Source organism: Amblyraja radiata, chromosome 2 (genome assembly GCF_010909765.2).
Source record: "Amblyraja radiata isolate CabotCenter1 chromosome 2, sAmbRad1.1.pri, whole genome shotgun sequence".
In the NCBI taxonomy this organism is placed as follows: Eukaryota; Metazoa; Chordata; class Chondrichthyes; order Rajiformes; family Rajidae; genus Amblyraja; species Amblyraja radiata.
In genome coordinates this window covers 86518026-86533259 of record NC_045957.1, presented here as the reverse complement: position 1 = coordinate 86533259, position 15234 = coordinate 86518026, and positions in this window count along the sequence as shown.

Sequence of the window (15234 nt, the reverse complement as noted above, 5' to 3'; positions counted from 1 at the left end):
TCAATATATATTAGGTATCTACAAGGTACCACATTATTGTACTTCTAATAAAATACAAATAAAAAAAAACACGTTCTGAAGTTACTTGGCATTTTAGTATTGTGTGCGTGTGAATATGTGTGTGTATGCGTGTGAATATGTGTGTGTATGCGTGTGAATATGTGTGTGTGTATGTGTGAATGTGTGTGTATATGTGTGTGTATATGTGTGTGTGAATATATGTGTGTGTGAGTGTGTCTGTGAATATGTGTGTGTGTATATATATGTGTGTGTGTGAATGTATATGTGTGTGTGTGTGTGTGTGTGTGAATGTGTGTGTGTGTATGTGAATGTATATGTGTGTGAATATGTGTGTGTGTGAATATGTGCGTGTGTGAATGTGTGCGTGTGTGTGTGGGAATGAATGTGTGAATATGTGTGTGTGAATGAATATGTGTGTGAATATGTGTGTGTGTGAGCGAATGTGTGTGTGAATGAGTCTGTATGTGCATGTTTGAGAATGTGTGTGTCAATGACTGTGTGTGAGAATGTGTGCGCGAATGAGTCTGTGTATGTGTGTGTGTAAATGAGTGTGTGTGTGTGTGTGTGTGAATGAGTGTGTGTGTGTGAGAATGTGTGTGCGAATGAGTCTGTGTGCGAATCAGTCTGTGTGTGCGAATGAGTCTGAGTGTGAATGAGTCTGTGTGTGTGAATGAGTCTGTGTGTGTATATGTGTGTGAATGAGTCTGTGCGTGTGTGTGCGTGTATGAGTCTGTGTGTGTATATGAGTCTATGTGTATATGAGTATCTGTGTGTATATGAGTCTGTGTATATGAGTCTGTGTATACGAGTGTGTGTGAATGAGTCTGTGTGTGAATGAGTCTGTGTGTGTGAATGAGTCTGTGTGTGTGAATGAGTATGTGTGTGTGAATGAGTCTGTGTGTGAATGAGTGTGTGTGTATATATATGAGTGTGTGTGTATATGAGTCTGTGTGTGTGAATGAGTCTGTGTGTGTATATGAGTGTGTGTGTGAATGAGTCTGTGTGTGAGTGTGTTTGTGTGTGTGAATGAGTCTGTGTGTGTGTGAGTCTGTTTGTGTGTGTGTGAGTCTGTGTGAGGTGGAGGGTGTGTGTGATCAACAAATAGTACAAATAATATAGTTTCGTAGTTCAGAGCTTATTTGTTATGTTTCATAGTCTGATGGCTGTCAGGAAGAAACTGTTCCTCAATGTAGCTGTTACAGTTTTCAGTTTACAAAAGTCGGACGTGACTCCAGAAGTTGGGCATCAGTAGGTCCACAAGCCGAGAGTCAGTCCAAAGGCAATGAGTTAATCCCAAGGCAGTGAGTGAGTCCAGAGGTCATCAGTAAGTCACTCACCACCCCCCCCCCCCCTCCACTGACATCCCCACCTCAAGATGCTGCCCTCCGCCTGGCTATAGGATGCACGACCTACTGAAGCCGTCCACATCCCCTGCATGAGGACACCCCCCCCCCTTCTCATCAGCTCATGAGAACCCCTGCCTGAAGCTGTGTGTGTGTGAATATGTATGTGTGAATATATGTGTGTATGTATGTGTGTGTATGTATGTGTGTGAATATGTGTGAATGTGTGTGTATGTGTGTGAGTATGAGTGTGTGTGTGAATGTGTGTGTGTGTGACTGTGAATATGTGCGTGTGTGAATGTGTATGTGTGTGTGTGTGTGAATGAATGAATATGTGTGTGTGTGTGTGACCGAATGTGTGTGTGAATGAGTCTGTGTGTGTGTGTGTGTGTGTGTGTGCACATGTGTGAGAATGTGTGTGTTAATGAGTCTGTGTGTGTGAGAATGTGTGTGCGAATGAGTCTGTGTATGTGTGTGTGTAAATGCGTGTGTGTGTGTGAATGAGTCTGTGTGTATGTGTGTGCAAATGAGTCTGTGTATGTGTGTGTAAATGAGTGTGTATGTGTGTGTAAATGAGTGTGTGTATGAATGAGTCTGTGTGTGTGTGTGTGAATATGAGTGTGTGTGAATGAGTCTGTGTGTGTGTCAGAATGTGTGCGAATGAGTCTGTGTGTGTGTGTGTGTGTGTGTGTGTGCATGTGCGAATGAGTCTGTGTGTGTGAATGATTCTGTGTGTATATGTGTGTGAATGAATGTGTGTTTATGTGTGAATGAGTCTGTATATATGAGTGTGTGTGTGTGTCTATGAGTGTGTGTGTGAATGAGTCTGTGTGTGAGTCTGTGTTTGTGTGTGTGTGAGTCTGTGTGAGGTGTAGGGTGTGTGTGATGAACGTGTGTGTGTGAGTAGGTGTGTGAATATATGTGTGTGAATATCAAGTTCAAATTTATTTGGTCACATACACCTTTAGGTGTAGTGAAATTCTTTTTGCCATGCAGCACATAAAAAAAAGAATACAACATGACAGTAATAGATAGTTTCAACATCAAAACATCCCCCCACAATGGTTCCCATTGTGGGGAAAGGCACAAAGTCCAGTCCCATCCCCATGTCCACCCATAGTCGGGCCTCCTTACTCGAGACCGTGGCTTCCTGAGCCGACAGGGCCGCGCCGAATGGAGCTCAACTGGCGATCTCATCAAGAGATCCCAGGCTCCCGATGGAAAGTTCAGCGCCGCCGCCCGCAGCCGCTCCACAGACCCGCAGCTCCGCAACGGACCCAGCTCCAGTTACTGAAGTTTCAGCGAAGTCACCGCCAGCCCCGCAATGGCGCTCCAGCGCTGCACCGCCGTCCTCCGACCCGCAGCTCCGCGGCCGCCGGTGCCGAGCCGGCACCGCTGCCGCCGGTGCCGCCGCCGCTGCTGAGCCGGTGCTGCCACCGCCGGCGCCGCCGCTGCTGAGCCGGTGCCGCCGCCGCTGCTGAGCCGGTGCCGGTGCCGCCTCTGAGCCGGTGCCGGTGCCGCCACCGCCGCTGCTGAGTCGGAGCCGCCGCCGCTGAGCCGGTGCCGCCGCCGCCGCTGAGCCGGTGCCGCCGCCGCCGCCGATGCCGAAGCTCCAGGCGGTCCCCTCAGGAGACGCCGCTCCAGGCCCGCTGGTAGGCCGCGGGGACGGGTCGAAGCTGCAGCCCGGAGAAAAGCTGCATCTCTGACCAGGTAGGGACCCTGAAAATTAGTTTCCCCCTTCCCCCCCCCTCCCTCACACATAAAAAAGCTAGAACTCCTCAAAACAAAACACTAAACTAACTAAAAATAAGAAAAAGAGATGAAAAAACAGACAGCTGCAGGCTAGGCAGCCATACCCCCTACAGGACGGCGCCAACAATATATGTGTGTGTGAGTGTGTCTGTGAATATGTGTGTGTGTGAATGTATATATGTGTGTGAATATGTGTGTGTGTGACTGTGTGAATATGTGCGTGTGTGAATGTGTGTGTGAATATGTGTGACCATGTGTGTGTGTGAGAATGTGCGTGTGAATGAGTCTGTGTGTGCGTGTCTGAGAATGTGTGAATGAGTGTGTGTGTGTGAGAATGTGTGTGTGAATGAGTCTGTGTGTGAATGAGTCTCTGTGTGTGTGAATGAGTCTGTGTGTGTGTGAATGAGTCTGTGTGTGTGTGTGTGTGTGTGTGTGTGAATGAGTCTGTGTGTGTGTGAGTCTGTGAGGTGGAGTGTGTGTGTGATCAACAAATAGTACAAATAATATAGTCTTTCATAGTTCAGAGCTTATTTGTTATGTTTAATAGCGTGATGGCTGTCAGGAAGAAGCTGTTCCTCAATGTAGATGTTACAGTTTTCAGTTTACAAAAGTCGGACGTGACTCCAGAAGTCAGGCACCAGTCAGTCCACAAGCCGTGAGAATCAGTCAGTCCAAAGGCCATGAGTTAATCCCAAGGCAGTGAGTGAGTCCACAGGTCATGAGTAAATTGCTCACTTCCCCCCACCCCCCCTCCTCCACTGACATCCCCCAACTCAAGATGCTGCCCTCCACCTGGCTATAGGATGCATCCCCTACTGAAGCCGCCCACATCCTCTGCATGAGAACACCCCCCCCTTCTCATCAGCTCACGAGAGCCTCCGCATGAAGCTATGCCCCTCCCTTGGCTGCATGACATTTGCCACCCCCCACCCCACCCTGACAGCCCCCACCTCGAAAAAATGTTTTGCACAAAATCTTCAGTGTTCATTAACAACTGAAATTGTCTTTAGGCTGCTTTTTCAACATCATGTCAGGAAAAGTTAGAGGTCAAGGTGATGTGGCTATTGCTGTAGTATCCTCTGGGATAGAAGCTACATTAATGCCTGGTGGAAGAACTACACATTCTCGATTCAAGATACCCATCCAAGTGGCCGAGGATACATTCTGCAACATCGAGAATAACTCGAAGACAGCACATTTCATGAGGCAAGTGAGTCATTGTTTGGGATGAATGTCCAATGATTAGGAGAGAAAGCTTTGAAGTGGTGGACAGAACTCTTCAAGATGTCAACACTAAGTCTTTTGGTTGAAAGATGAAGGGAAATGTCAAAGGTTTCCTGAAGGATGGTAACATCGACCAATAATGTTGTCATTAACAGCGTGCTTTGTTGAATGATGACTTTTGAGATAAATTCTCAGATTTTCTTTCGTAAAATTTGACCACTGACTTTCTCTATATTAAAATTGTCTCTTTTTATCAACAGGAAATAGTCATCAAGAGGCAGTGAGCAGCAGAACACAACAAGAGACACAACACGAAAGAACTTAATAATTCTCATATTTAACATTTAAATTGTTCTTATATTTTAATAGTCATTCACATTTTAAACTTTAGTAAATCCTTTTTGCACTTTTGATGCCTGTGTGTTCTTCGTCACAATAGGAACCTAATAGGCAGGAATGGCTGCTCTGTGGGAGAGCCACTAAGAGTGCATGGGGGGAGGTTGTGGGGAGATGCACTGAATGTGTGGGTGGGAGGGGAATGGCAAGGAGCAGAATGGTGGGGGTGAAGGTAGGTGGGGTGACTGAGTGAACTGCCAGCGTACCAGGCGTGAGTTAGTGAACTGCCAGCCCACCAGCCATGAGTTAGTGAACTGCCAGCCCACCAGCCATAAGTGACTGAACTGCCAGCCCAATAATCCATTCAGTCCACCCTCTTCCCCCTTCTCTCTTACAGTCTGCCACCTGTTTTGGGCAGATTTTCTGGCAGTTTCTCAGCCGCCAGCCTGCCTGCCAGATCCGAGTGATTGTACTGCCAGGCCTCAGTGACTGAGCTGCCAGCCCAAAAATCAATTCGGCCCACAAACTCCATACTAGCCCTCTGGAAACCAGTACCTTCGGCCCACAACACTCATACTAGCACAACAGAAAGTGCCCCCCCCCTGGCCAGCAGCAATATTGGAATAGATGGAGAGGTGGAATATTGCATTGGGTGTCCAGCCCTCACGTGTGATGCTGGGACCCAACGGGTCCCACTTAGTCTAGTAATCTAGTAAAATTGAACTATAAATAAGCGGAAGCAAATGTAAGTACAAGGATGCAATGATTGTAGTGTAAAAAGTATATTTCTTCTAAGTTGGAACACAAAGAGTCACCACATTTCTGGCACCATCTTGTATCTGGTAAGCAACAGATAGTAGATAAGGAAGGCCTCAGTGAACCTCATAGTGTTTTCATTGAGAAGGAGCATCATCATAAACTACTGACAAGCCAGTTGTTTCATTGAATAAAACAGGTGGCAGGTATTCTGAGTGGAATTCTGAATTCAATCTTACAATTGAACTATGTTGTAAAGCAAGGATTCTCTGGTTGCTAGACTACCATTGGCAACATACAGCAACTGTGGCTATTTTTTCAAGTGCACAGATGGCAAGTACAGGTGGATCTTCTCTCAGGAGTGTTCCAGCTAATGAAACCAAAGCTTTGAAGCCCACAAAACTAAATTAAAGGTCATCTTTGATGTAATACAGACCCGTTTAACAACAGCCACAAAGGAGAGATTCAGAGATATTGTGGACGGGTCAATAGTTACACTTCAAAAAAATCATAGATGCTGTCAGGACTCCAAAAGTGCACAGATGCACAGAAACAGATGCCTGCCTGTCAAATTTCAACCTAACCTTTGTCAGCATCAATGTCTCAACAAGGGCAGGAGAAGATTCTTAAACCACCTAGCTATCGACAGCAGTATTAAGACTGAATAACTTAAGCATGCCGGCAGAACCACTTGGGTCTGAAAGAGATGGGGGCAGACAGTTGGAAGCATTGCAAGGAAGCTTGCAGAGGTAGTTCTTTCAATTATTTACTCATTGAGGAAATGTGCTGAAGAAGGAACACGAGGTGTTCAAACAAATGTGATTGAAGCACATCTTGTTAAACCCTACGTATAAATGCAGGTACTCAGCAGCAGAGATGGTAATCATTAATGGTTTTCATTATATTTACAGAAAACACTCAATCTGATGCAAAAACAATGATGATTTTTATTTCATTCTGTGGCAAAATGCTTAATGTTTTATCTCAAAATCTATTAGAGATTTTCCACTTTTTTATTTGAATCTATAAAATAATCATGTGAAAATCTATGATGAAAGAGAAATGTTGCCACAATGTTGTTGTGTAATACCACTAATACTTCTTCAATCCTTCTTTTTCAAGGGCCTGTTTTGATTCCATTCCTTTCAACAAGCATTTAATGAATATTTAAATGTTAAGTTATTGCTGATTCAATACAACAATTATTCTTCCAACGTGCTAAGTTATTCCGATACCCACAGGCCCATCAATGCACAACTCTGCAAATTATGGAAAAAGAAGGAGACACAGGTTAGATTTAGGCAGTTGGATCACGCAAATCCCTCCACAAGTATACAAAATGTATGAGTGCATTGAAGAAGGCAATCAGGACAGAAAGAAGACATGAAATGGAACTTAACAAACATGGTAAAAGAAAATCCTAAAAGATTTTACTGCATATTAAGAGTAAAAGGGTGAAAAGGGATCTTTAATTCCCCTTAAAAAAGATCAGAATGGCTGTCTTTGTATAGAGCCATGAGAGAAGGGGAGATGTTAATGTATGGTTCTCATCCTTTTTTACTGAGGAGTAAGTCATGGAAGTTAAGGAATTGAGGTATTGGAGATTGTTAGACCAGATACGAATTTCAGAAGAGGAGGTTTAGGCGGTTTTATGGCGCATTACAGTGGATAAATCTCCAGGGCCTGACAAAGTGCATCCTCTTTGTAAGAAGCATGGCAGGAGAAAGCAGAGCTCTTTGTAGAGATGTTGGTTTCATCTCTTGCTGCAGATGTTGTTGCAGAATACTGGAGGGTGGTTAATGTTGCACTGTTGTTTAAGATGGGCAGCAAGGACAAGCCAGGGAACTCCAGGCCGATGAACCAGACGTCAGTGGTGGGAAAATTGTTGGTGGGAATTCAGAGAGGATCTACCAGCATTTGGATAGGCACAGACAAGTAAGGAATAGTCAGCATGGATTTGTGAGTGGGAAATTGTGTGTCACAAATCTGGTAGAGTATTTTTGAAGTCAACAAAAATATTGATGATGGAATGGCAGTGGGTTTTCTCTTGATGAACTTCAGTGTGGCTTTTGACATGATTGTGCATGGTAGGTTAATCTAGTAAGGCTGTGACTTGTGGAGTGCCATGGGAATTGGTAATGTGGTCCCAATCAGTAACAATTATATGAAAGGGGGAAAGAAGTGCAGTGTGAGTTGTGTGAAGAATACAGGGATACTTCAATGGGATGTAGACAGGCTAATTGAATGAGACATTGCAGAAAGAATATAACTTGCAAAAATGTAATGTCATCAAATATGGTGGAAGAAAAAGAACTATTGCTATAAACAGTGAGATACTGAAGTGTCCAACTGATCAATCCATGCTGTGCTGAGAGAAAAAAATGAGCCAATATTACAGATGGATGACCTGCAGCAGAACTGGCCAGTTCAGAGAAAGTAAGTTACCTGAGGTTGTTGTTCACTATTGAGCCTAGAAGACCACATTTTCCCCAATGGAAGATGAGATGCTATTCCTTAAACTCATGACCTGTTATAAAAGTGCAGAAGGCCGTGGACAGAAAGATCTGTAAAATTAGGGGACAAATAATTGAAATGACAGGCAGTTGAAAGGTCAAGGTCATTTCCACAGATTGAACAGAATACAGAGGAAAAGCCAGGTACTCACTACTCATTTCACTTCTCCAGTATAGAGGAAACCACATCATGAATGATGAAGGCAATACACTACATTGGAAGAAGCACAAGGAAACCTCTATGACCTGAAATGTATAGTTTATTTATTTCCTGCTAAGTGCTGCTCAACGTACTCAGTGCATTGATCATTTTCTGCCTTTATTTCAGAATTCTAGCATCTGTGATCTTTTACCTTTACATTCCTCATTTTGAGAAGGTTACTAAGAAAATTTAAGAAGGCAAGCTGTTCGATGAGATATACATTTTAGCAAAACTTTTGACAAGGTTCCACATGATAAACTGGTCCAAAAAATTAAAGCACATGGGATTCAAAGTGTTTTGGTAATCCTGTTCTAAAATTGCCTTGGTGATAGGAGGCAGAGTATAGTGGTGGAGGGTTGCTTGTCTCACTGGAAATCTGCAACTGTCTGTAGCGCCGTGACTGGTGCTGCCGTCCCTCCAAAAAGAAGGGTGTGCAGGCATTTGAGAGGGTGCAAAAGGATGCTGCCTGGATTATAGGGTATTAGTTACGAGGAGAGGTTGCATGATCTGGGATTCTTTTCTCTTGAGGATCGTCGTCCAAGGAGAGACCTGATAGAAGTATATTAAATTGTGAGAAGCAAAGATGCAATAGACAGTCAGAATCCTTTTCTCAGGGTGGAAATGTCAAATGTTGGAGGGCACAGGTGAGAGGAGGAAAGAGTAAAGGCGATATGCAGGGCAATGTGTTTACACAGAAAGTGATAGGTGCCTGGAAAGCTGCCCATGTGAAATATGAGATGCTGTTCCACCAATTTGTGTTTAGCCTCACTCTGACAATGGAGGAGACCTAGGACAGAAAGGTCTGTGTGGGAATATGAAGGAGAATTAAAATGTACAGCAACCAGGAGATCAAGTAGGTTCAGGCGGGCTGAGCGAAGGTGTTCAGCAAAACGATCGCCCAGTCTATGTTTGGTGTCACTGATGTATAAGAGTCCACAACTTGAACAAGCTATTTAACTCTTAAGCTGTCACCCTACTAACTCTGCACCTTGGTGATTGCAATTCTATTGTAGTTAATTGTCTCTTCTCCTGTCACTCCACGGGATGGTCCGCCCCTTCCTGCGCCATTGTGTCTTTACTGGAGCTGAGCGACGCTCTGGATAGCCGGCAGAGATCTCCAACTGGACACAATCTTGGAGGGACCAGAAGCAGCTCAGCCCAGCACGGAGTCGGAGATGTCGCCAAATGGAATGCGGAGACCCTGATCCCGGCAGAGGAGAACGACCAGCGACCATTAACCAGCACCCGCTGTGTGTCCCCATTGCACTGCCAGGTCCAGCCCCTTCCACTCTGGCCCCCCTTGCTGGCACCTTCCCCCCTCCTCGTGATACCCCCCTCTCCCCATGGCTCTTCCCCGTCTTTTCTCAGGTCTCTCCCCCCTCCCCTGGCCCACACCCCCCCCACAACCTCCCCGCCCACACACTCCAATCCCCCCACACACACTGCCCACACACCTCGCCCACACACTCCCCTCCCCCTACAACTCCCACCCCCACACACCCCCTTTACCACCACACCCCCCCCCCACACACACTCCACTCCCCCACACACACCACAATCCCCCCCACCCACAAATGCCCCTCCCCATAACCCCCCCCCACACCCCTCTCCCCAAACCCCCCCCCCACATGCTCTCTCCCTAACAACCCTCCCGCACAAACCCCCCAGCCCACACACCCCTACCCCCACAACCCCCCCAAGCACACACACCCCTTCTCCCCACACACCCCTGCCCACACACACATCCCTCCCACATCCCCCCTGCCTACACACCCCCTCTCCCCACAACCCCCCCACCCACACACCCCACCCACACACCCACCTCCCCTGCACAACCCACCCTCGCCACACCCCTCCTCCCCCACAACAACCCCCCCGCCCCCACACCCCTCCCCCGCCCACACACCCTCTTCCCTGCTGACACACCTTTACCCCCATCCACATACCCTCCCCCATGCCCACACACCACTCCCCCCTGCCCACACACCACTCCCCCCTGCCCACACACCACTCCCCCCTGCCCACACACCACTCCCCCCTGCCCACACACCACTCCCCCCTGCCCACACACCACTCCCCCCTGCCCACACACCCCTCCCCCCTGCCCACACACCACTCCCCCTGCCCACACACCACTCCCCCCTGCCCACACACCTCTCCCCCCTGCCCACACCCCCACACCCCCGCCCACACACCCCTTACCGCCCACACACACCCCCTCCCCCACACACCCCACTTCCTTCCCACATCCCCTCCCCTCCCACACATGAAGAGGAGGGGGAGAGAGTGCTGGGGGATGAGGGGAAATGAGCAATGCCTGCGCAGTTAGGGGCTATGGGTGAGTGGTGGAATATTGCGTTCGGGGAACGGTTTGCATTGGAGGAACGGGTGGGTGGTGGAATATTGTGTTGGGGAATGTTTGCGTTGGGGGACCAGGCCTCCCGTGTGACTGGGACCCAATGGGTCCCACAGTCTAGTTTATACTAGAAGCAGCAGATTAAATCTCTTCACAACCTGTCATAACACAATGAAAAAACAGGACAATCATTTTAATGAAATATTCCATGTTAATTTTAACATTAATTCAAAAAAACTAAACGCATGATGTCATGCAAAGTATATTCCATAATTTGAAAAATAATAGTAACTAAAAAGCACCTTGCTGGGATCAATCATAAGCTTAAACAATCATGCTCTATAAAAACTATATATACTGTAGCAGTGAAGTCAGAAACATAACTGACAGCCTTGAAGGGTCTGCTATGCTTTGATTATTCCTTCTGCTGTGAATTCATTTAAATCCATTGCAGCCAAATGACACGAGCCGTCATGGCCTCTATTGTGAACGCACAATGTGCAATCTTAGCAGCCACGCCAATTCACTAACCTACCTTGTTTCTTTCCAACACAAGATAATGGGCACTATTCTCCGCAATTTAATAGAGTGGAAGCAAAAGGTTAAGAAAAGCATCCAATTGAAGTCCTGCAGACTTCGTACAGGAGTTTTTGAGGTTGAAGCACAAATTTACAGTAGCTTTATGCCATTTAACCATTTTGCCTTAGAAAACTTTGTGTTGGGTTTGCTTGGCGAAATGCTCTGTGTGGTGAATACTGGTCCTTCTTGATGAGGGATGAGAAATACCTCACTTGAAAACCTTATAAATACTTCCCCAAAGTGTCAGTAGCATGTTTGATCAGCAGTTTGGAGCCAGCCTATGATCTGCCTGTTGGAAACACAAGAGTGGGTTAGGCAGCATTTGTGGAAGGAGAATAAAGTTAATGCTTAAGGTCAAAGGCCCATCAACAGAAGTTGGTAATTGAGATTTTCTTTTAGAAACAAGGAACTGCAGATGCTAGTTTAAAGTCACAAAGTGCTGGAGTAACTCAACGGGCCAGGCAGCATCTCTGGAGAACATGGAAAGATGATGCTTCGTGTCAGTACCCTTTTTCAGACTGGCTTTCAGAGTTTTTCTCTCTTTTTTTCTCTCTTTTCTCTGACAAATGGTATTTAACCTCGAAAGTTAACATTATTTCTCTTTCTACAAATGGTGTCTGACTTGTTGAATATCTCCAACATATTTCCAACTTGCAGATTCCACAGATTTAAAAAAAAATTACAATCTACCTCTTGTTTTCACTCTAGTCTTTCTTTCTTAGTCAGAGTCAGAGACAGCATCAGAATGGCTGTGAATGTTACAATTGAGTCACAAGCAGTGAAGTCAAGTTTGGATAAATCAAAGGTGAATTATATTGTGGATATTGTGTAATTGCTATGTGGATCAGAATTGTGAGTGCTAGGCTTTGTGTGTATAATTGTACACAAGCCACACAAACTGCACAAGTCATGGGGGAGAACTTGTCTTTGCAAAATCCCCCCCATGATTGTAGCTCTGAAAGGGCATCAATTACTGGGGAACACTCTGGGACAGATTTGCTCTCCAGTGTTATTCTGACTGACTACTAATAAGATATTAGGCCAGTGGAAGTGGGCATGCAGGGCAGCAATCTTGATGGTTGCATCTGTTCCAGAAACCAGAGGAAGAAAACATGTTGCAGAAGGATATTTTGGGGATCATCTGAGAGGAATGGAGTTGTGTATTCGCTCTCACTCCAGCTGCAAAAAGCACTTTAAGTACAACAGGAGTAGGCTTGCACCCTTCAGTTCAGGCCTATTGTGCAGTCAAGGCAATTCATTAGTAAATTGCATTAATGTACATACACGATGGACTGGTGATAATTTCCTGAAACACATGAAGTGCATTCATAGATACATAGATACATAGAAAATAGGTGCAGGAGTAGACCATTCGGCCCTTCGAGCCTGCACCGCCATGCAATATGATCATGGCTGATCATCCAACTCAGTATCCCGTACCTGCCTTCTCTCCATGCCCCCTGATCCCTTTAGCCACAAGGGCCACATCTAACTCCCTCTTAAATATAGCCAATTAACTGGCCTCAACTACCTTCTGTGGCAGAGAATTCCAGAGATTCACCACTCTCTGTGTGAAAAATGTTTTCCTCATCTCGGTCCTAAAAGATTTCCCCCTTATCCTTAAACTGTGACCCCTTGTTCTGGACTTCCCCAACATCGGGAACAATCTTCCTGCATCTAGCCTGTCCAACCCCTTAAGAATTTTGTAAGTTTCTATAAGATCCCCCCTCAATCTCCTAAATTCTAGCGAGTACAAACCGAGTCTATCCAGTCTTTCTTCATATGAAAGTCCTGACATCCCAGGAATCAGTCTGGTGAACCTTCTCTGTACTCCCTCTATGGCAATAATGTCCTTCCTCAGATTTGGAGACCAAAACTGTACGCAATACTCCAGGTGTGATCTCACCAAGACCCTGTACAACTGCAGTAGAACCTCCCTGCTCTTATACTCAAATCCTTTTGCTATGAATGCTAACATACCATTTGCTTTCTTCACTGCCTGCTGCACCTGCATGCCTACTTTCAATGACTGGTATACCATGACACCAAGGTCTCGTTGCATCTCCCCTTTTCCTAATTGGCCACCATTTAGATAATAGTCTGCTTTCCTGTTTTTGCCACCAAAGTGGATAACCTCACATTTATCCACATTATACTGCATCTGCCATACATTTGCCCACTCACCCAGCCTATCCAAGTCACCTTGCAGCCTCCTAGCATCCTCCTCACAGCTAACACTGCCCCCCAGCTTAGTGTAATCCACAAACTTGGAGATGTTGCATTCAATTCCTTTGTCCAAATCATCAATATATATTGTAAATAGCTGGGGTCCCAGCACTGAGCCTTGCGGTACCCCACTACTCACTGCCTGCCATTGTGAAAAGGACCCGTTTACTCCTACTCTTTGCTTCCTGTCTGCCAGCCAGTTCTCTATCCACATCAATACTGAACCCCCAATACCGTGTGCTTTAAGTTTGTATACTAATCTCTTATGTGGGACCTTGTCGAAAGCCTTCTGAAAGTCCAGATACAACACATCCACTGGTTCTCCCCTATCCACTCTACTAGTTACATCCTCGAAAAATTCTATAAGAATCGTCAGACATGATTTACCTTTCGTAAATCCATGCTGACTTTGTCCAATGCTTTCACCACTTTCCAAATGTGCTGCTATCCCATCTTTAATAACTGACTCTAGCAGTTTCCCCACTACCGATGTTAGACTAACTGGTCTGTAATTCCCCGTTTTCTCTCTCCCTCCCTTTTTAAAAAGTGGGGTTACATTAGCTACCCTCCAATCCTCAGGAATTACTCCAGAATCTAATGAGTTTTGAAAAATTATCACTAATGCATCCACTATTTCTGGAGCTACTTCCTTAAGTACTCTGGGATGCAGCCTATCTGGCCCTGGGGATTTATCGGCCTTTAATCCATTCAATTTACCCAGCACCACTTCCCGACTAACCTGGATTTCACTCAGTTCCTCCATCTCTTTTGACCCGCGGACCTCTGCTATTTCCGGCAGATTATTTATGTCTTCCTTAGTGAAGACGGAACCAAAGTAGTTATTTAATTGGTCCGCCATATCCTTGTTCCCCATGATCAATTCACCTGTTTCTGACTGCAAGGGGCCTACATTTGTTTTAACTAATCTCTTTCTCTTCACATATCTATAAAAACGTTTGCAGTCAGTTTTTATGTTCCCTGCCAGTTTTCTTTCATAATCTGTTTTCCCTTTCCTAATTAAGCCCTTTGTCCTCCTCTGGTGGTCTCTGAATTTCTCCCAGTCCTCTGGTAGGCTGCTTTTTCTGGCTAATTTGTACAATTCATCTTTTGCTTTGATACTATCCCTGATTTCCCTTGTTATCCACGGATGCACTACCTTCCCTGATTTATTCTTTTGCCAAACTGGGATGAACAATTTTTGTAGTTCATCCATGCAGTCTTTAAATGCCTTCCATTGCATATCCACTGTCAACCCTTTAAGAATTAATTGCCAGTCAATCTCGGCCAATTCACGTCTCATACGCTCAAAGTTACCTTTCTTTAAGTTCAGAACCATTTTTTCTGAATTCAGAATTGATAAAGATTTTTTTCTGTACACCAGAATTTCCAGTGTTCTTGGTTTGTACCAGCAATGGTCTCCAGGTCAGCTCATTGTGATTGATGAAGCACAATGCCTACTTGAACCATCTGATCAAAGTGGAAAGGAAGAGAGTGAATCTGCAATATCTGAAGAGTTTAAACAATAATTTTTGTAGCTGAATAATGCGCATGGAATCAATTCTCTTTGCGAGAAACCATTAGTCAGTCCTCATTTTATTTCAAATTTAACATAGAGAGTCATGTTCTACTTCCATCTATATAATTAAAAGTCTCATCTTGACCACTTCCTGTCTGCGCTGTATATTGATTTTAGAAAAAAATGCTACCCTGTATCGCTGCGATTTTTGGCCATCTTACTCACAGTCCTCCTCCACTGAGCCAGCCCGGAGGATTTTTCCCATCAATGGAAAATAAAAAAGTTATGAGTGTTTAAAAAATCTTGAGATCAGCTGATTGGTCCTCTCCCTGTCTGTCACCGCGATAAAGGTAACGCCCCTTCCGGGGGGTGGGGGGCAGGACGATAAAACCCCGGATGCCTGCATGTGA